Source organism: Ischnura elegans, chromosome 5, assembly GCF_921293095.1.
Source record: "Ischnura elegans chromosome 5, ioIscEleg1.1, whole genome shotgun sequence".
Taxonomy (NCBI): Eukaryota; Metazoa; Arthropoda; class Insecta; order Odonata; family Coenagrionidae; genus Ischnura; species Ischnura elegans.
The window spans coordinates 40,246,156-40,267,161 of record NC_060250.1 but is presented as its reverse complement, the minus strand read 5'-3'; the positions used below and the strand labels follow the sequence as shown (position 1 = coordinate 40,267,161).

General features: G+C 37.4%; 1 long non-coding RNA gene across 1 annotated transcript in view; it reads right to left on the bottom strand.

Annotated features, from left to right (window-relative positions):
• Positions 1-872: 872 nt before the first annotated feature.
• Positions 873-21,006, bottom strand: part of LOC124159901 — a 127,592-nt gene continuing 107,458 nt past the window's right edge. The window contains exon 3 of the long non-coding RNA XR_006865063.1: positions 873-1,008. This is a non-coding gene — a long non-coding RNA (uncharacterized LOC124159901). The remainder of the gene's footprint in view (positions 1,009-21,006) is intronic.

Below are 21,006 nucleotides of genomic sequence, written 5' to 3'. Positions count from 1 at the left end.
TGTTCTGTGCCAACATCGAGTTAATAATCAAATTCTCTAGTAAATATCTAGTTGATCTAGTTTGTTTTCTTACCCAACTTGGGTAATTAACTCTGTTTATAAGAAATCACTTGCATCCTTCCACTTTTCACCCTCTCAAATAGCCTTAGTTGCTAGATAACATATTTGATGCTCTGTATGCTTGTAGACTTCATACGGATCTAACGGAAGCATCTGAAATTTCTTTCCAACACGCTCAAAGATGATTCCCAAGGCCCAATAATAATGGGCAGTTTAGCTGTGCAAATAAAATATTTTGTAAGCCATTTCCACTCTGTGAATCCACTTCCAAATGGCAAAAGTTGTTTCTTTTCTTGCCAAGTCCTTTCCTATTACTTTCCTTAATCGATTCTCACTGAAAAATGGGGAGATGCAATAGTCAGTGGCCACAAATCCACCATTTTTCATACAATTACTCAAAAATAACGGAAATGTTATTAGGTGCGTATACGTTGGCAGTTAGTACATATCTATCGTCTCATCCACGAGACTAACTCAAGAGATAGACTGCATAGGTTCACTAACAACCTAATCTAGCTATAGGGCGATGCAATGAGTAATAGATAAGTAATTGAATAATTTAATAATTCGAATTACAAATAGTAAAAAGTTTCCGAGGCATATTGAAGGTTGCATAAAAATATTTATAACTTCCTTATCTTTCGCAAAATCTTCATGATTGCTCAGTGGGAAAGAGTCAACTTGAGACCCCAACAACTCTTACGACAATTACTTTTAAAAATGCTTACAACGTGATTGGCTGGCCGCAAGGAAAGAATCTACAATATGTAAATATGATCCAGTGATAATTATGCAATAAGTACTCACCAGCTCGTCGCGATGGCATTATTGGAACTTGCTCCAAATTAATATTTCACCACAGTTCGGAGTTTGGCATAAGGGTGATTTCATTTGGGTTGTGTCATTCTTTGGGACAGTCTTTGGTCTTGGGAAAGTAAAAATATTCACCTACAAAAAAATAAATTGGGAGTGTTCAATAATTAATCTAAATAATCTTAGTTGCAAAATAAAATCTTTAATACAATCTTGGCTTGTAAATTTTATACACATGCATCGGAAAAAATAAGATACTAATGCATTCTTAATGTAATAATCATGTTAAAGTTTGTAATTTAATTACAAAACTCACAAGCTCAATCCATTAGGCCACTTTAAATGGTAACTCTAGACTGTTAATTGAATTTCAATGGGAGAATAGCAAGCAAATATAGTATGTAACGTAAAGTTACACAGATGCCTTTACAGTGGCAGTTCTATATAATAATTATCTGCAAGCGGTGTCTCTAACTGTGGCTTTTAATGTTACATGAAAATACTGGGGAACAATGGAACAACTTGATGAATGTGACATTTAATTAAATGTGTTGATATTGTATGATAACTTATAAATTCTATGCTAAAGCCAAAAAAATATTAACTTGTCCACCCCAATTTTAATCCAAGCCAAGGTTAACTTTCAAAACGTAGGCATAATTTTCAAGAGCATGCACGAACGAAAATAGAAAAATGTCTACCAGTATCATACAATTTAGCATATTTGTTGCAACTTCAAGGTAATTTTCGCTCGACCACACGCTTGCAGACAAACTTGAACAAGTTCACCGAGAAACATTGTATTTACAAAGGGATTCCTGCAAACATACCCTTCACAGAATTCCATACCGCACCCGTACAAAATATAATGACACAAAATCCCTTGATGCCTAGTTGAGCATCCTCTTAACAGCAACTATGTACCGTGAACACCATGTTTTAGTTTCCGTAAACGTCGAAAATTCCCAATGGTACCCTTGTCGAGTTGAAGTATTCATGAAATGCAGCGATACGTCTGTGTGGGAAGCCACGTTTGGAAAGCTCCTGGTGTCTACGATTAAGAGAGCCTCTGGAGGATACACGCGAAAACTTCAAACCTTCCAATTCGTGTTTGCGTTGACACCTTTCCCCCAATTCAGAAAGGTAAATTAGTCAGCACGTCGTGCCGTCAACGTTAGCAGAGCTGTAAAATATATGGATGGTGGATTCAGCCTTAGTTTGATGGTATTCTTACGCATTGGTAATTTAAAACTAAGTGGTAATTTTCCCCAGGGATGGAATTTCCATGCATAAAGAAAATTAAAGTAAGTATTTGTGAAAAATTGCCGTTAGATTTTAATTTACTAATCCGTGAGATGTGATAACTTAAAAACGCAAGGTAATATAAAACTCGGCAATATTCATAGGAAATTTTGGAATATTAAGAATATTTTTCCCGGGAATACAAATTTATTAAAAACGTTTACTTTGATCCAGGTTTTGATTATGAGGATCCATAACGAAAACCAGGTCAGCCTGGAGATGGAAGTCTGTTCAACATCACTCCGCTCTGAATAAAATCAATATACAGAAAAATCAGTCCTCCGCATCGTATTTAGAAAGACTGATAGGAAAATGAACAATGCGATAAAAACTTGATAAAGGGAATTTACAAGCAATTTTCATCCAATTTAAATACTTTTCCCTCGCTAAAGCCTGAATCACGCAATATTTTTTCCATCCGTTAGAATGATAGCTCAAGCAATAGGTTTTCAGAGACTAAAAGAGTGATCGCATGACCAGTGGCGTAGCCAGGATTTTGAAATGTGGGGGGGGGGGGGTGGTTAACCGGAGATTTCGGGGCCCTTTCGGGGTGTAATGAAAACACCCCTGGGCATATGGTGGTCCTACCTCGGAAAATTTTGGGAGTTTTGATGTTGAAAACGTGATTTTTAGGACTTAAAAACCGCAATACATTCCATTATTTATTGATAGTTAATTATTGATACCATTTTACTCGGTTTTGACGCCTCTTATAAAGGCTCAAGGGGGGGTCTTCATCGTCAAAACGTAGGTGAAAGTGAACGTTTTAAATAAACTTATAAGCCTGGGGAAAATATTCTTAATATTCGAACATTTTCAATCAATATTGCCAAGCTTTATTTTGCCTTGCGTTTTTAAGCTAACCCTTAACCCCCGTAGCCACGCCACTGCGAATTACACATTATTTTCTTAATCGCATGGTCGCTACCACCGTCCATTTTTCCATCGCTTTTTCCGTCACTTTCCGTGGTTTTATCCAAGCGTGGCGTTACAATCGCTTTTCGAAGCCGTGCGTTCTGATTGGCTGAAGGACGATTCCAGCGATAGTTTCAGCGACGGAAAAAGGGACGTGCCGATTCATCTACATCTACAAAATACCCTGCGAGCCACCTCTAGGGTGTTTGGCAGGGGGTGCTCAATCACTAGCATGTAGCATGTAATTGGACCTGACCTGAATCCCTCAGACTTACACTCGTTTGGCCCGTTAAAGGAAGTCATTCGTGAAAGATATTTCAGGACGAGGAGTAGGTGATTCCCTCAGTAAAGAAATGAATTAGTGGCCAGAACAAGGATTGGTACCAACAGGGCATACACGCCCTTAATACACATTGGATGACAGCCATAGAAATGAACGAAGATTACGTGGGAAAATAGGGTGTATAGCTGAAACATCATTCTTTCATGGGTATAATTCTCATTGTGTGCGATAAATAAATGTCGAAGAAAAATATGGGGTGCATTACTCTGTAGGCAACCCACGTATTTGCATCATGAGGAATAAAAATAATTCCGACCAATACCTTCAATTCCGCTGTACCAATCCACAAACAACTGCCTGTTGGGCTGAATCCGCGAACGCTCTCGCAATCAGGATCCGTAACCACGTCGCACTAATTCAATAGGAAATTGTTTTCCACAGCCTACTTCTCCTCCTTTGAAATGAGATCGGAATCACCCGGAATGAAGCGTCCCTAATTACAGAGGGTGGGAAGGGGGCGAGGCACGTGGCCCGCCCTTTTAAACGAAACCGATTCGGCGTGAAACAAACCTGACACCGGTATTAGCGACTAATCCATTACTGCCCCCGGCGGCAATGCACTCTACCAAAACGATGATTACCGTCTTCTTGTTTTATTTTAAGTAAGATGAACAAGATAATTATTTCTTTACATGAAAAGTTAAAAAATATTTTTTACACATAGCATGCGTTACTCCGGTATTCATTTTCTTCTCTACACCTCGGAAATTGAAATCTACCTTTCGGCCATTTAACACTATAAGCGTAAAAGACTGAGCGATCATTTTGACCGTTTTTCAATATTAAATTGTCTCCTCTTCTTTCAAGATGGTAAGAATTTTTGATATTTCGTGAACTTTAATGGACTTTTGTGTCTTCCGATCACACGCCAAAAATTTTTATCATCTGCTACATGAACTATGAAATAATTGCTGATATACCTAAATGAGCCATAGCAGTAATTTTGACCGGTATCATTGATGATTAAAAGAGAAAGGCATACAGGTGTATGTCGGGTGAGTAGTGGAGATTGCCCCGACGTTTCGCGATAGACTGCTGGTCACTTCTTCGAGGGAAAGATGCTGGGATTTGGTATTTGCTGCCTTTTTTATTTCAGGTGGGAGGGGCGGACGGAGGGTGTGAGGAGTGAGGATTGGAGGGGGTAGATGACGAAATGTTGCGAATGACTGGGTTCCATGTACTGCTGATTCTCAATCCGGTGTCTCTGTTATAATTATTCTTGTTCTTCTTTATTTCTATGGCTTCGTGGATGAGTCGGTCAACGGTCAAAACTCGAATAGAAGAAAATAAGCGGGCCATTCGACTGGGTTACTCTTCAAAGTCAGCCGTAAAGGAGCACGAAGCCACTGGAAACGCGATCGACTTCGAAAAATCAAGAGTCATCGCGAGGGTAAAACCTTTTAAAGCCCGACTGTGACCAGCAGCCCCTTCCCCGGTTCGATTGTTGTGCGACCCTACCCAAGTATATACACCGCTCTGCCATCTATCAATTGGTTCACCTTCACCTATAATGACTCGAAAAAGTCGAAATCGGTTGAATTTTTAAAATAATAACTGTTTAGTGTCGACGAATTTCGGGTGCAGTTGCGTATTGCGCGTTGTCATGCAAGCTTTCGCGGCAATTGCAGGTCGCATCATCAGGCGATGCATGCGAAGGCGAGAAGGCTATTCGCTATATCGGCTGATAGTGCGACCTTCAATGGCCTCGAAGGCTTGCATGACAACGCGCAATAACCAGCTGCACCCGAAAGTCGTCGACATCAATACATCTCGCTGCAAAAGCCTACGTACCAAAATACTATGTGGATTGCAGCGATGTTTCCTTTTGAATATAACAAAATCTGCACCCCAAGAAAATCGTTTAATAGTAAAGTTTCTTAGGTTTTCCACCGGTTGATGTCGTCCATGTCTAACGACGTTTCGAACAGCGACTTGCTGATCATCATGAGGGGATATTCCGAATTCGGAAGATCCCCTAAGAATATCATTCGGAAGATCCCCTGAGGATGATCAGCAAGTCGCTGCTCGAAACGTCGGAGGACATGAACGACATCGACCGGTGGAAAACCCGAGAAGCTTTTCTACACCTGATACGCCGAGAAAACCTAGGATCATACAAATCGTTTAATACTCAATCATGGGGTCATGGAAGAAAAAACTCATTTCATTGTTTTTAATTTATCATAGTGCGCAGGTCTTGAAACCGGGTTTGTAGCCTTTTCGGACCTTTGACGCCGCTAACGCCGCCGGATGAATGCTTTCCGCGGTCCGCGAAATTGGATGATGATGCTCACATGAGCTTTAGCCTTGAGGGGTGGCGATCAAATACCTCTCTCCTTCTCTTTCGCTGTCCTCCCTATGCTTAACTCACCATCAATATATGCTTAACTCACCAACTGCATCATCCTCGTTGCTTATCTCTTTTTCGGGCGCACCGCTCTTCCCGTGACCTATTGGGTTCACTGCTCCAGCGTTTGCCCCCCTACGCCGCGCCGCCCCTCATTCAATTGTTTAAGGGAGCGGAAAATGAGGTTTGGCACAGAAGCCCGGATAGCAAGCGGGAGAATAGCGCGATCAGGTATTGAAGATATTGAAATTTCAATATCGGAATACGATATACCCGTATTTTTCATATCGCTAATTGGTGATTGCGACAGTCAATACCGTGAAATTCGATGAAAATTGTCATATTGAGCCCGTTGGAAATATTACGATATTTTATCGTGAAACATCAGCGAATAAAAAGATTTGTATATGGAAAAACGAAAAATATTTGTTGGTGATGGCGATAACTAAAATTGGCTCAATGAAAATTGTTTTATCCGGCCCGATAGAAATATTACGATATTTTATCGTAATTCATCACTCGATAAAAATTTCCTACCGATTATATAGCCATATATTGAGATATATCAATATGCGTAGCATATAGTTAATGAAACATTGTAAATACTTATTCAGTAGGTAATTTTTTTATCGTATGATGTATCACGGTATGCTATCATAATATTTTCATCTTGGGAATGTTTTAACTCTTACCATCGGACAACATATTGCATTTTTATAAGAACAATCATACATCTCCAGAGCTAAAAATTCAATGTCGAGTTCCCTATGTTTTGAAATATCATGTTTTTCAGATATTTTGATATATTGTTCAGGCTTCAGATTATTTATACCTCTATTCCTTGCGCTATGGTCATTTAATATCAAAAATAACCTAATGCTGCTTCCAATTAACATGAAAAATCTATGCATTTCAGCTCTATTCAGGAAATATATATACTGTGTTCCTTTCTTCTGTAAAGTTTATGGTGAAATAACACCTGCCACAATAATTGTGATTATTTAGTAAATTTTCACATTTTTAAATTGAGAAGTAGTGAAATATAATTTCTCCGAAAAGCTTCTCCGGGTTAGAGAGGCTTAACTTCACTCAATAGAGCTTCCGCATCGTCCCCCTCTTCCGTGTGCTCAGGGCTCCCGTAACCAATTGCGTCCACTGCACCAGCGTTTAACCCCTCCCACAAATACGCAACTCCCCATTCATTTGTTTAAGGGAGCGGAAAATGGCGGAAAACGAGGTTCGGCGCCGCTGCGGGAGGAGAACAGCCGGGAAAATGTGCGATGCCTCGCCGAGATAGCTCTTCGACCTCAACCGCCCACCTATACAACCGCTTTTTAAATGCTTCCTTAGCTCTTTTCCGAGAACCACTACGCTATCATATAAAAATAAACGGAAAAAAATATATAGCTTCGTGTTTCCGCGCCTGTGGAAATGTTTCGTCAGTCGCGAATATGTATCCTCTCCTCGGCTGCGATAATATTTAAAAAAAAAACAAACAGTCACAGCTTTGCGCCCACGAAAGATGCCACGAATAACTGCCGCGTAAGGTTTGTTCGCGAGCTCTTTTTTCGGGTATATTTCGAGCGAAGGAAAACTCGCCCGCGGTGTTACAGACGTTTAATCAAGGGAAAAATAATGCGAGGCACTTTATCGGTCCCAAGTGGAATGAGCGTTTTGTTCTTTCTCAATTTGCTGACGCATTTAGCTTTTTGTACCAGTCGCAAAATAAAAATTACTCAACTATAACCATTACATTATATTATCGTAATTAATACACACATAATTTGAGGACCTGATAAGCCAAGGGTAGATGTATTTTTTTTATTTTTGGAGATAAGTACAGAAAATGGCTGGAAGGGTAGGTACACGATACTGTTGTGGCAAAAGGATATAGAAGTGAGCCACTGATGAACATATACATATTGATTCAGTGATTCACATGCACCTCTTATAACAGTATTGAGTACCCCACCAACCATTATCTGCATTATATTCAATAAAAGAAGTTGCACTTATCCCCATTGACTTCTACGGCCTTCGATTGTTAATATGATTCATATGAGAAACGATTACTATTTATATTCACAAAACCAATTCATAGAATTGTGAGTTATAGAATGATGACTAAAAATAGTATTATTAAAGTATTCTACCGTTCACTGTAGGTTTGCATGGATGATGTACGAATTACTACAGCCTTCCCTCTACATGAACTCTCTACCTTTTCTTCACCTCATCTATTAGATTTCTCTCTTCGACCACCGTTTCTAGCACACATTAAGCATAATTAAAATAATATCAAAATTAATGACTGTGGAGTGTATAATTCCAGAGTATGTCCTAGTCATGTGCGCCTGGACGATTCCTAATGATCCTCTGATTTATTTATTGAGTAAAATTAGAGAGCAGAAAGAGCCTGATATGCCATTGGGTTAAGATCTTGGCTGATAATCGAAAGGCTAAAAGATCAGTGCTACCCCCGAATCTGATCGGAAACAGACGAAGTGAAGTAACTCCAAAACAAACTAATGCGCCAAAAATTGCGTAGGATTTAAGATTGGCTGGCTGAAGCCAGTTACTGGATTCACCGGTACGACAATTCCAAACGCGCCTTCGATGCGGTCATGTGATCTTGAATGAATATCGCTGAACACAAATGCTAGAATAATGCACGAAAGATTTATCGATCAACATCTGGGGTACCTCTTCGTGTGCTTAAGACACTAATACAATAATGGCACACAATCATTACCTACAAAGCATGTTATTTTAAGAATTACCAAAATAGCAGCCAGGCATTTTAGCAAGCATAAAAGGAACAAAAAAATAGAGGAACCTGTCCTCAGGGTAAGTAAGCAAATAACACACGTATACCTTGCTGTGTTTGGTAACCTCAATCCCAACGCAAATTCTGCTAGCCGTCCAGCGGCTTCGTCACATCATTTGCAATTACTCTCGAACACAGAGCAACTTAGAAACTTAAAGTGCAGACACTTCCACTCAAGTCCAATTAACTGAATACATATTTATACGGTTAGAGAATACAGGGCTGAAGGCTTAAGGAAAGAGAAACGTCGAGTTATGTTCATGAATTTTTCAATCGCAATACAGATTTCAAGGCCTCTTAGATCGATATTCGACGAGTTTACATTGTGTAAATTCATGGTAACAAGATGGAAAGAGCCGTAGAATTAAGTTAATTGTGGAAAATTACTACGGTTCTTTCTATCTTCTCATAGCCTCAGCCTAAAAAATAAATTGAAGAGTGGCCTCATAAATGATGGTTAATAACCAATTAATATGAGATTCTTCCTTACGACTGCCCTTTAATTTGCAGTTAAACAATTAATATTATAGAGGATCAGCTTACAATAGTTCCACCAATACTAGTTACCGAATGGTGGACCCACAAATCACTCCCTATATTATTTTACCACCCAACAATAGCATGAAGGTTAAGAAAATCTTTATTTGAGTACATCATCATTGAAAATTCCTGCGATTATTTAATTTACATTCGAGAGAAATGAGTCCACAGAAAATATCAGTAAGTCCCGGGATACTTTGTTACAATATCGACAGCAACTATCACCATTGATCGATACTTACAAACAGTGCTGAATAAAAACTAAATGCTCTATATACATAAAGTCAGATGCGAGTTGGTGGGTGATAACATATTCAGAGGCCGACTTGAGGATCCTCATTTGTAATATTCGTGGCTGCAATATTATCCACTTATGAGACGAATGCTTTGAAGAAAATAGTATTCAACAAATGATTAATTATGAGCTTGTCTGTTGTTGATGAGAAAAAACTTTTGCGCTCTACGTCATCAATTACTTAGACATTTATCTTCCTGCAGATCACGGTTATCCCAGCATATTTATTGAATGTTTTTTTTATTTTTCAACTCATAATAATTCGAATTATTTTTACTTTTAATGGCTATCAATTGTGATAAATTAATTTTATAATGCAAAAAGGTTTTTTTAAGCTTGCCCATTGCCCATGGCAACTTAGCGTTTGGCTAAAATAAAGGAATAAAAAAAATCTCTTTAAAGAAATATTTCCCTTAATATCTTTATTCCCTCTTGCGCCATCATAATTACCGATTGCGTTACATAGATATTTAATGAATTAGACCGGGAGCCGCTATATACTGGGAGGCTGCGCGCGAGACTTATATTGCTTGAGTAATTGAAAATATAATTACTTAAGAACGAAACAGAGAGCAGCACACACAGAACCCCACTATATTTCCAGGTAAGACAGAAAAGATAAATTAAAGGAAATATTTTGCCGAACGGATAGATATGGGAATTCGTTTTTCCCCGAACAATAAAAGATTGTAATAAATGCCAGGTGTAATTTCGTTAGAGCATATCTTCGGTATTTGTAAACGACTGGTGTCCTAACATCGCCCCGAAACAAGACTATGTGATTTATATGGGAGTGAGCACACACCAACATACAGTGAGCAATAAGCTATGACTTCGTAGACGTCTAAAAAATAAGATAGGCCCAATCACATGGCAGCAGGTGGTGTCAGCTCTCACCAATCACGTACTGTTCAATGCACGTGCCCCCCACCCCCGACGCCTAAAAAAATAAACATAATTTTTTATACTGGTATCATTACGTCTGTTTTGTTTTGTGTATTACGAAGCCTCAACATTTAATTTCATATTAATAACTTTCATGTAAAAATAAATATACTATTTCGTACAGTAATTGTTGTATGTTCTTTTCAATCTCAAACATGAGAAGATCGTTTGCCTGTCATATCCTTGTGCCCCCCAGAAAACAATCCCGTATCCGCCCCCTGACAACAACCATACATAAAATACAAATTATTCAGTGGATACATATCCATTGAGTTGCATAAAACTAGTTAAATGCGGAAAAAGAAAACAAAAACCAACAAAGCCAAACCAAAAAAGAGGAAAAAGGGGATAAAATACATGTACATTGTCGATCTATTGAAGCTGATCGCTAGGTAGGTTGTAAATATTGATGAAATAGATTATCAATTTTATCTGGGTATTAAAACGTGGGAATCTGCATTACTGGGATTTAAATATTGAATTCATCAGATCAAATTCACTCTGGGATCAACTACGCCACGAATCTCTATTTTTGCCACCCTTATTGACCGAGGGGTGAGCCTGACTCTTCTGACGGTTTGTCTCATGGGACGTGTTCATCAGACTCCAGAGCGGTAAGTGTAGTACATGGCCACATGGTTGGTCTTTGGGGAAGGACATACTCCAATGCAAAATTCCCTGTTGAGGAAACATGCTGGACCGTGGCTTGGTGAGGATTTTAGTCCCTTGAGGAAAATAGCATGCGGCCTCTGAAGTGGCCATGCAGAGCGCCAGGATGTTCATCCTCGGGTCTCCACTTCAAGTCCGTGTCAAACCTCTTAATACATTCGTATGGAAGTCGTCACATTACGAAGTAGCCCTCGGAATGTAACTTGCCCACCCTACCTTGAAAGTGTAAAATACACCTTGGACGAGCTCTAGCCGCACCTACCCAAGCCAATCTACGGGTTGAAGCACTGGGTGAGGGAAAAACTGGGCGAAGGTTGTACGCAAGGTACGATTGCAAATAAATATGAGAGGATTGTCAATATTTTATCCATTTAAATATTACCTCATGTTGGCATGGCCTTCTATGCGGGGTGAAAGTAGATTTGCTTATACATTTGGAGCGACTGGGTGAGATTTTTTTTAGAGTGATCTAGAAGACTTCTCCATAAAAATTTCACCCTTAGCATGTCTGGTCTTTTAGGTTCTCCCTGTCGATTGGGTTAAGTAATATACTCATAATAACATGATTCTGAATTGATATTACTAAAAAGTATTTGAAAATATGCGTTTTGAAACGCAATTTTTGTCCAACTCACATTTCGAGTCGAGTTTCAAGTTCTGATGGGAATTTAACGAAAACGTGACTCGTCACGTAGACTCCTAAAGGTAAATATGAACAGAGACGAGGCCTATGCAGATTTTCTATCAACAAGCCTTGGTAAAAAGCTTAGTTATCGATGGATATAATTCTCATGCTTCTCAACTGGGTGAAGCGATAAATTTTCATGGAAACCGAGGTCATTATTGTGATTATCAATGGTGTTTATGATGCGGATACTAAAAAAATTACTGCTAAAAATTTAAAATAAGTCAGGATGCGGAATTGCATTTATCGATGTCTCCATGAACGCAATAATAAAGAATATCCACCAACATAAATAGACTTGATGCATTGTAATTGGTCAAGATTAAGTAGAGAATATTGGAAAAGACAAAATTGACCAATAAAGTCTTTCGATATGATTCCAAAAATTCAAGTCGCCAACGATTGAGCTGTATGCGTATATATCTAGTAATTGTATCAATGAAATGATTATCGATGAATTAAAAGCAACAGGAGTGAGGACGATGCCTCAGAATACGTATGGCGTATGCCTTAGAATGCGTTTAGATGGCGTATGACAAACGATAAAACATAGATATTATGCCTTTTTTTAAAATACTTTTTAAAGAATATTTAATTCCATAAATATAAACCGATGTCTCGATTTTAGCCATTCAAATACAATTCTTTACCCTTTTTCGCTAGTTCTACTTCCATCACTACCCGTTTTACTTAGAAAACTTGTGGAATAAAATATAGCCAAAGATAACATCACCGTAAACGATAGTGCTCCATGAAGAAGGGATGTATTAGCGTTGAATTAGAATTGATTACGAAAAGAGCAAAACAGGCAACGAAGTAGTCATAAGAAAAAACAAGAGTTATCATACTTTCAAAACATATGGACAGGATTAATAATTAAAAAGTCAAAAAGAGTAGAGTAAGCGACATAATTTCATGAAATCAGCCAAAAAATATAAAGGACAAGTTGACCTCCCATTTCTAAGGCAGTAATAAGGAAGGTACTATAAGGTATTTGGTACTAATTTGGCATCAAATGCCAATTCAATAATTGTATATTATTGATATGTTTATATTTCCCCTTATTTTTTTAAAAACCGCTTCCATTTTTTTATTGCTACGACGATTATATGAGATAATTCAGCAAGTCTGCAGTACCTGTTAAATAAAATTAAAAAGAATATACAGGTGCCGGAAGCATGCAGATTTACTTTCCTTCCCAATTTAATTCACTTAACAACTAAATACTGACTCTTGTTCGAAATAAATAAGCGAGAGCTGAACAATGTTAACACAATCACCTGGAGCAAATAAAAGTCACCATCCTGGTCTCGTATGGTCCATACGGTACTTCACCTCGGTTTTGAATTATCTCGTATAATTGTCTTAGTAATAAAAAAATGGAAGCGATTTTTTTAATAAGGGGAAAGATGCACCTATCAATAATATATAATGATGAAACTGGTGTTTGACGCCAAATAAATACCAAAGGCCCTTCAATAAATTAGCTTAACAATATTTACTGATTGAAATCATTCAAGTACAAAATATTCTGTGTTCACATTAAAATATTAAACAAAAAGCTGTTTTGTTCAATTATTTTTAAGTTACGCCCATAACCAGATATGGGAAAAGAAAATGAACGAAACTACTGTCAGCGTGAAAATGATGTGCCGCTGTACTTTGCAAATTTACATCTGGGATTCAGTGCATGTCATAATAATTAACAATAATACCTTATTTTAAAGGAAATATTATTTGACAATTCTGGTTTACTTTTTATTTTATGAAAAATTCAAAAATGTAGACACGCCAGTGACAAAATGGCTAATTTTGAGGTGCGCGGTGTCATTTATTGCACTCGCGTGTCTACAATTGTGAATTTTTCACAAAACAAAAAATTAATCAGAATTTAGAATAAAACTTCCTTTAAAATGACGTATTATTAATTATTATGGCATGCACTGAAGTCCAGATATAAATTTGCAAAGTGCAGTCGCACATCATTTTGACGCCGACGGTAGGGTTTACGGTTTTTAGTTGCTCACTAAGGCACACACAAGTTACGAAAAACGACTTTTCGGAATGCATTTCATGAAAAAAAAACAAAAAAACTATTTTTACCAAAGTCTTTAAGGAAGAAATAACCTTATAATTTCTGACCTACTGATTTCATCACGTCCATAATTTGGAAATGAATATTTTTTACGAAAGAGTTTAATAATCAAGCACGCCAATTTTCAGGTACGTCCACTACCTCTAAGAAGTTTTATGGAAATATTCTCTTCCTCAAATCTCTCTGAGATAGACCCCCATCAATATTCATTAATGCACCATCAACCCCCTATCTACCTTACGATGCTGGCAATGAAATGATTAACTCCGACACCTTTTGAGAAATTCGTCTACTTTAAAGCGCTCTCCAATGAAGACGGTTAATCCTTCTACGGAGAAGAGGTCGTCTGAAGAAATCGTGATATCAGCACCTTCCACCCTCACATTCATCATCGGCGCGGTTACGTTTGGGATGGGAATAAAAAGAAATTTCTCCTCCAGAAGACTCATGGACTACTTTCCTGAGTTATTAGACCTTTCCTAGCTTGCATAAGAAACTGAGCAGATTCATTTTGCAGCTGCTCTTCGGGGACTGGTGCCCTATATTGAAATCCTAGTCATTACCTCGAGCCGAGATTAATCCACGAGCACATCAACACAAATACACATGGAACAGACATGAATGAATTAACCTCCCTTGAATTCTGGCAATATTTACAGAGAAATCGAGGATCCAAAAATAAACTAGATAAAAACAAAGTAGGAGCATTAGCTAGGAGAAAAATTCATTGTTATTTTTTCGTCGACCTATATTGCAATAGAATTTGGCAACAGAAGTACAAGGTTCATTAAATGTTGAAACATCTGCCGTATTTCATTGTGATCATCCGCAGTACTGAATAAATGGGGAGAAAATCTTAGTTTCCCTGGAAAGAAAAATTTCGAAAATATGTCATCACTTAAGAATTGTACTGCGCCAATTTCCATTTTTAGTAACTATATCTTCATTTTAAAGCAAACACAATTTTTATGATAATATATTTCATCATTGCAGTTATTATTAGTACATACTCTTCTCTTCTAGCTGTATGTCTTCAATCTGATGAAATATGCATCTCATCATTAATCATATTCATCGTGTGTCATATCAAGCAAATATTTTCATCCATTTAGTGCATACAAAGCAAGCAACTACACATTATTTTCAAGTTGAGATACTCAGGTAAATAAAAATAATGGGCACTAAATTGATAGGTCACCGGCCAATATAATGAGTCCTACTCCATGTTTATGAACTTCATGAAATATAATAATAACTTCGCTCCTCATTTTGAGGGTCACTAAGTATATAATCGCGTATGAATGATATAAAAAAACAATACTTACAGGAGGGCTGAGTTAAAACAAACTACCTAAAATATCAACAGTTAAACACATTACACTCCTATTTTATTCTTTGTCACCTCACCTGTTTATCTCTCGAAACTGTGGATAAAATTGCTCCCATCATGTTTTTCTAAATACAAATTATGAAACATAAAAATATCAGCGAGTGCAGAAAATATAAGAAATACATTATAACCATTCATAGCCAAGCATATTTTTAAAAAATAATTTAAGAAAATGATAAAAAATGTCTACCGACTAAAATTCTCTGGGCCAAAAATGTTTTCCTACCCTTTACACCAGCACCACCGTAAACTCTCGAGGGTTTCCTCAATGACAGCATATAATTTGATCTGGGGTAAGTTAAGTTAGGCCAACTTCGCAGCCCATTCATAAATTTAATCTAGTAACTAATGAGGTTCAATATTAAAGAAACAGGGTGGGACACGCTAAAACATAAGGAGCGTAACCTAATAAACGTTAGATGATGCATTAATCTTACATTCTGATTGAATTAAGAGCGGGCAACATTTCAAAGCAAAATATCTCGGCTCGAATTTCTCCTGGGAATATTTATTTAGGTTTACAAAGTCAAATTCCCTTGCCAGAAGCTGAAGATCGAGGCTTATTGCAAATGATATTTCTTCCCGAGGACGGAAACTCTTTAATAGCCGTCGCAAGATTATAAAAGAAGACATCCAAGAAAGTATTTCCTTCTTTCCATGCTTCACTTTTGGACAGGATAACAAAACCCCCGGCTCCAGACGAGATTGGGAAGTTAGCCGAAAAAATTAACCGGAAACGTGCTTTGGGAGCCGATTTCACAGCCTAAGTTACTTAATTAAAACTTGGGAATCCGGGTACGGTATATGATTTGCATTGGTATCGCCATCAGTGAGGATATGGAAAGGTAGGTGTTGGCAATCATGGACTGGAAAACAATGCCAAGAAGTTAATCCCATCTCCTCTCGGTCCACTTCACACATCTATCGAACAAGTAGAGAGACAAATTGAGGAAACATGATATACCCGAGTCCTGGAACAGGGCCGTTAGTCTTTAGTTATTTCATTCACTATCAATAGATGGAGGCCGTAAGAAAAGAATATTCTCTAGTTATAATAATATTTTAAACCCAACATTTAAAAAAGTAGCATAATCTGACTACAAGTAATTTGTGCTGAAAATAAGATATTTTCAAATCAACAACATATATTTACATCACTACGAGTAGGTAAATACACTTTTGGTATCTGAACACTTTCTCCATTACCCAACATATTGAGATTTGCTTGCAATATTTAAACGTAAACAAGGAATATGGTACCGGCTCTTATCTTCATAGTATCAATTTTTTATTAAGGTTCCCAGTTCATTCTGCGGGATCAATCTCTAATAACCTTTGAGGTGATAACATCTAGTGATGGGCAAAGTCGATCATTTTAGTGATTCAATAATTTTGACTCGAGTCACATACATGATTCAATTGATTCAATCATTATGATCGAAAAGACACAAATGAATCAAGATCGAAAACACTCAAAGGAATCAAGATCGAAAAGACTCAAAGGAATCAAGATCGAAAAGGCTCAAAGGAATCATGATTGAAAAGACTCAAAGGAATAAAGATTGAAGGACTCAATCAATGGATGTAATAAATCATTCTGAATAATCGAATAAATACTGCCTCATCTGCGAAGAGCATTGGTAACGCTGATTGCTATCCATATTATCATTTCTATTACTATTTTGATTGTGAATTCCTATATGAGTAAATGAGATGGCAAAAATGAAGGAAGTAGTGTCATGAAAATATTTTTGGAAGGTAAAACTGCAACAATTTCTTAACACTAATAGAATAATTTCAAACTATAACACAAAATACACCACAAACTTTGCATGAATCTGATCTGCAGGATAATTTTATGAACGGCTCAATAAAATGTTAACAGCTGCAACTTCTATTTCTTAACATTCTCCTACAAGAGTCATCTTAATATTTTCCTTTTACGTGTAGTGGTGTTATTAATACTAATAACTGCTGGAAAACATAAGCAAAAGATTACACAAGTATTCAGTTCATTATAACATAGTATTTAATTTTCTCACAACTGTTTCTGCCATGACGAAAAGAGATCAAGCATCTATCGTTCCAAATTTTGAAACAAACCGGAAACCGGGATGATTGATATGAAACAGGAAGTCGGAGTGATTGATGATTGATGATCGACTTGTTTAACGAAATGAATCATGAGTCATTTGATTCATCTAGTGATTCAATCTTTTTGATCGAATCGTTCGTGATCGACCCATCACTAATAACATCTCCAGGTCGTCTTCAAAATCCCCTCCCCGCTAAGTACCCCCTCCATCCATACATTCTGTCTCCTCCTTAACTCATCTAAAATCTGTCCCTCCTCACCCATCATGTCGTTTGAGAATTGGCCACCTTATTTCGTAAGATAAATCAAGTTGTTATGAATTCGTCATTATTTATTGTCCACGGATGCTTCGTCCTTGGCAGTATGGAGTACGAGCGTAGTTTTTGTCCTTTAGAAGCCTATTTTTTCTCAATATCAAATATTAGATGGAAAAGATTAACATTCAAAAGTTTCCAATTCTACATAGCAACTGTTATGAAGAAATACGTATAATTTAAAAAAAAGTGAAACTTCTTAATTTCACATAAATTTATTTGAGGACGACCAAGGTTATGACGTGGCAGTTATTTATCTGATACATTTGAATAGGTGACAGAGAAAACATATTATTAAAGTATTATACCGATTAAGGTAGACTTGCAAATAGCTTTTAACAAAGCATTCAGGTAGTCTCCTCTCCATTCATGTACTTCCCTTCTCATTTTAAATTAAGGCCTACTCCCTTTCATTCTATCTAAAAATCTTATTATTTTCCTTTCTCTCTCTCGTTTAACTAACATTCTACCCTCTAACTCTGTCTTCAACTTCATCTCCCCGCTAAGTCCTACCCCTTCATCTATACATTCAGTCTCCTCCTTATCTCATCTAAAAGCTGTCTCTCCTCACCCACCATGTTCAGCACTTCTTCGTATCTCTTCCTTTCCCTCCACATCACCTTCTCCATTCTTCTCCAAACCTACATATTGAACGCTTCCTGTCTTCTCTCGTCCACATTCCCAAGTATTCATGTTTCCGCACCGAAAAGCGCTACACTCGAGATAAGACTCCAGATTAGGATTTTCATTAAGCTATTACACAGCGCTCCTCTCATCAGCTCTTTCCTGTTCATGAACACCTCCTTTGCTAACGCTATTCCTAGTTTATTTCCTGCTGTATTCGCTTTCCCCTAGTGTGCTGCCTTTACAGTTGAAGTAGTCATCCATTACAGAACAATAAAACCTTCATGATATTACACACCATTTAAATGACACTACCGGATTCAACGATTACTTCCCCATTTTATTGTCGCCATTAATTCATCATTTTATGTATCTGTAGCAGCAGTTATCTATAAGACTACCAGTTTGAAACGTCATTTGGAATAAAGTCTTGAAGTTTCCTCTACCAGGAAATCTGCGGTATAGGCATGCAGGTAATTCCCTTCAGGCGCGCTTAATTTGCAATAACAACCGAAAAATATATAGATCGAAATAATTGGGATATTTGAAGAGTATTGCTTGTAGATTAGATTAAGTAGATTAATTCAAAGAAATACATGAGCATATAATTTTTACGCAGTCATGAGAATTAGTGCAAAATTATAGGAGCCAATGTTACAATAAAAAAGAAGGTAAGGTTACTCAAACCGGTGACAAGCGTAAGATTTATTTTCCATGATCCATTACACATAACGAGTATTTTAAAATTTTATTTCCTAAACGGGATACATACTCCAGCAGTAATCAGAGTTGGGTATATGAGACAACGTTTCATGAGGGGTGGAATATAGAACGTTCGGACCATATACCCAAATACGGTGGGAAACAAGAAATATTCCCAAGGAGAGCCTGTTTCTTGGTGTCGTCATTCCACAAGGCATAATTAGAAGAAAGAAATTACTGTGACAGAACACTGAAAACGCTAGGATTTGTCAAACGTGTAGCGGGAAGGTTTCCGGTTGAAAAATTTAAAAGGGTGGAGCTAGTTCGGTCCCGTCAAGCCCTACCGTGAATACGTAGAGAGCACATGGGATCAGGTAGAGAATTTGTTAATTCATGAACTTCCGGAAATGCAATGGATAGCTGTTTAATTCGTCATAAACTGATACTATCGAATAGAAAGTGTAACATAGCTTTTATGAGAATTCCGCAGGGAGCCGCTAGAGGCGTTTACACGGTATATTACCTCCTACAAGTTAATTTCTAAATTCATGAACGCGAGAAAAACGCCAAAATTATTTGTACCCACCAATGACTTACAGCCACTCAACTTGTACGAAAGTATGAGTAAAAAATTGAACACGTTCTAATTTGATTCAAGCATTTGTACCTGTTCGGTTACGACACACAAAAATCGCTCAGAATACATCAACTCGTAAGTGTATCGTGTGAACAGGCCTTTAGAGACTACGTGTTAGCTTTCGAATGATTGATCAGTTAAGAATAGATTTAACAAAGCGACACGAATAACACATTTTATAACCTCACTACATTTTTAGGACAACAGAAACGATAAATTGACAGATATTTTGTCCAACCGGTAGGTAAAGGTACTAATTTTTTTCACCGAACAATAGAGGACTTCAATAAATGCTAGGTAAAACAAATTGCGCGCATTTTCTTTTCTTTTTGCTAAAGACAGATGTCCTAAAACCATCTGAAACACGCCCATTAAGGCCGCTTGAGGGGTAGTATGTAGATAAAAAATTTAAGGAGGTTGGACAATATACTGGGCATTAACGGTAATAAATCAGTATCTGTTTGAGACTCGGTAACTTAGATGCAATAACGTACGATCATAACATTTTTTCACGAAGATGCTTGTCATATTCAGATAAATAAAGACATAATGATAATGAGGGATGTATGAGTGATTTTGCAGTCATATATCACGTTAGGGTCCCAATAAGCCTGAAGTTACAAAATATTTCTTTCTAATTGTTGATAGATGCTGAAAAAGTGAACCAATATTAGTAAAATTCTCGTAAGTAAGTCTCTTAAAGCATTAAAAAGGAAATTTGCTTTGATGGAAAGTAAAAGGGTATTTTGGTACCGATATCAATGCAGAAGAGTTTTCCCTGACCCATTTCGGCCCACAACCCATATGGCTAGATCCTTCCATTCTGAGCATATGAGGCTCTTGAAGAAAACCCGCACTCCTTTTTGCTGACGACCTATCACAAATGTGTTGCCGAACCTTTGCAATAGCCCAGTACGCTTATGAGTGTATTCCTAAAGTCGGTCGAAATAGGTCCACTGACGGATAGAGGCGGGTTTGAAACGAAAATTTAATATGGACGCCTAATATCTACAAATTACGTTCAAATTCCATAAAAGTAATCAGGAAATGGTATTGTATAGATTCTACTCTATTAAGCTCACTCGTAGAAATTGAACAATATTAGATTCTGACCTCTTTACCACCCAGTCTAGCTTTAGAGCTAAGGGTCATTCTGAAGAAACAACCTGATGTATCACAATGCATTTCACTGAATTTCCGAAGACATTCATACGAGCAACATACCAAAATAACTTCACAATCGCACACAGAAAATTTTCCGGGCGGAATTGGGTTAAAATAACACATACTTCGTTTCTCGTACAACTATCTTCAACCGGTGAAATACCTGTAATGAAAATGCCCAATGGACTTCGTTCTAGTAGTAAATTCTAACCTCTTTCAACGATTCGCGCCTTTGAAGCGTGAT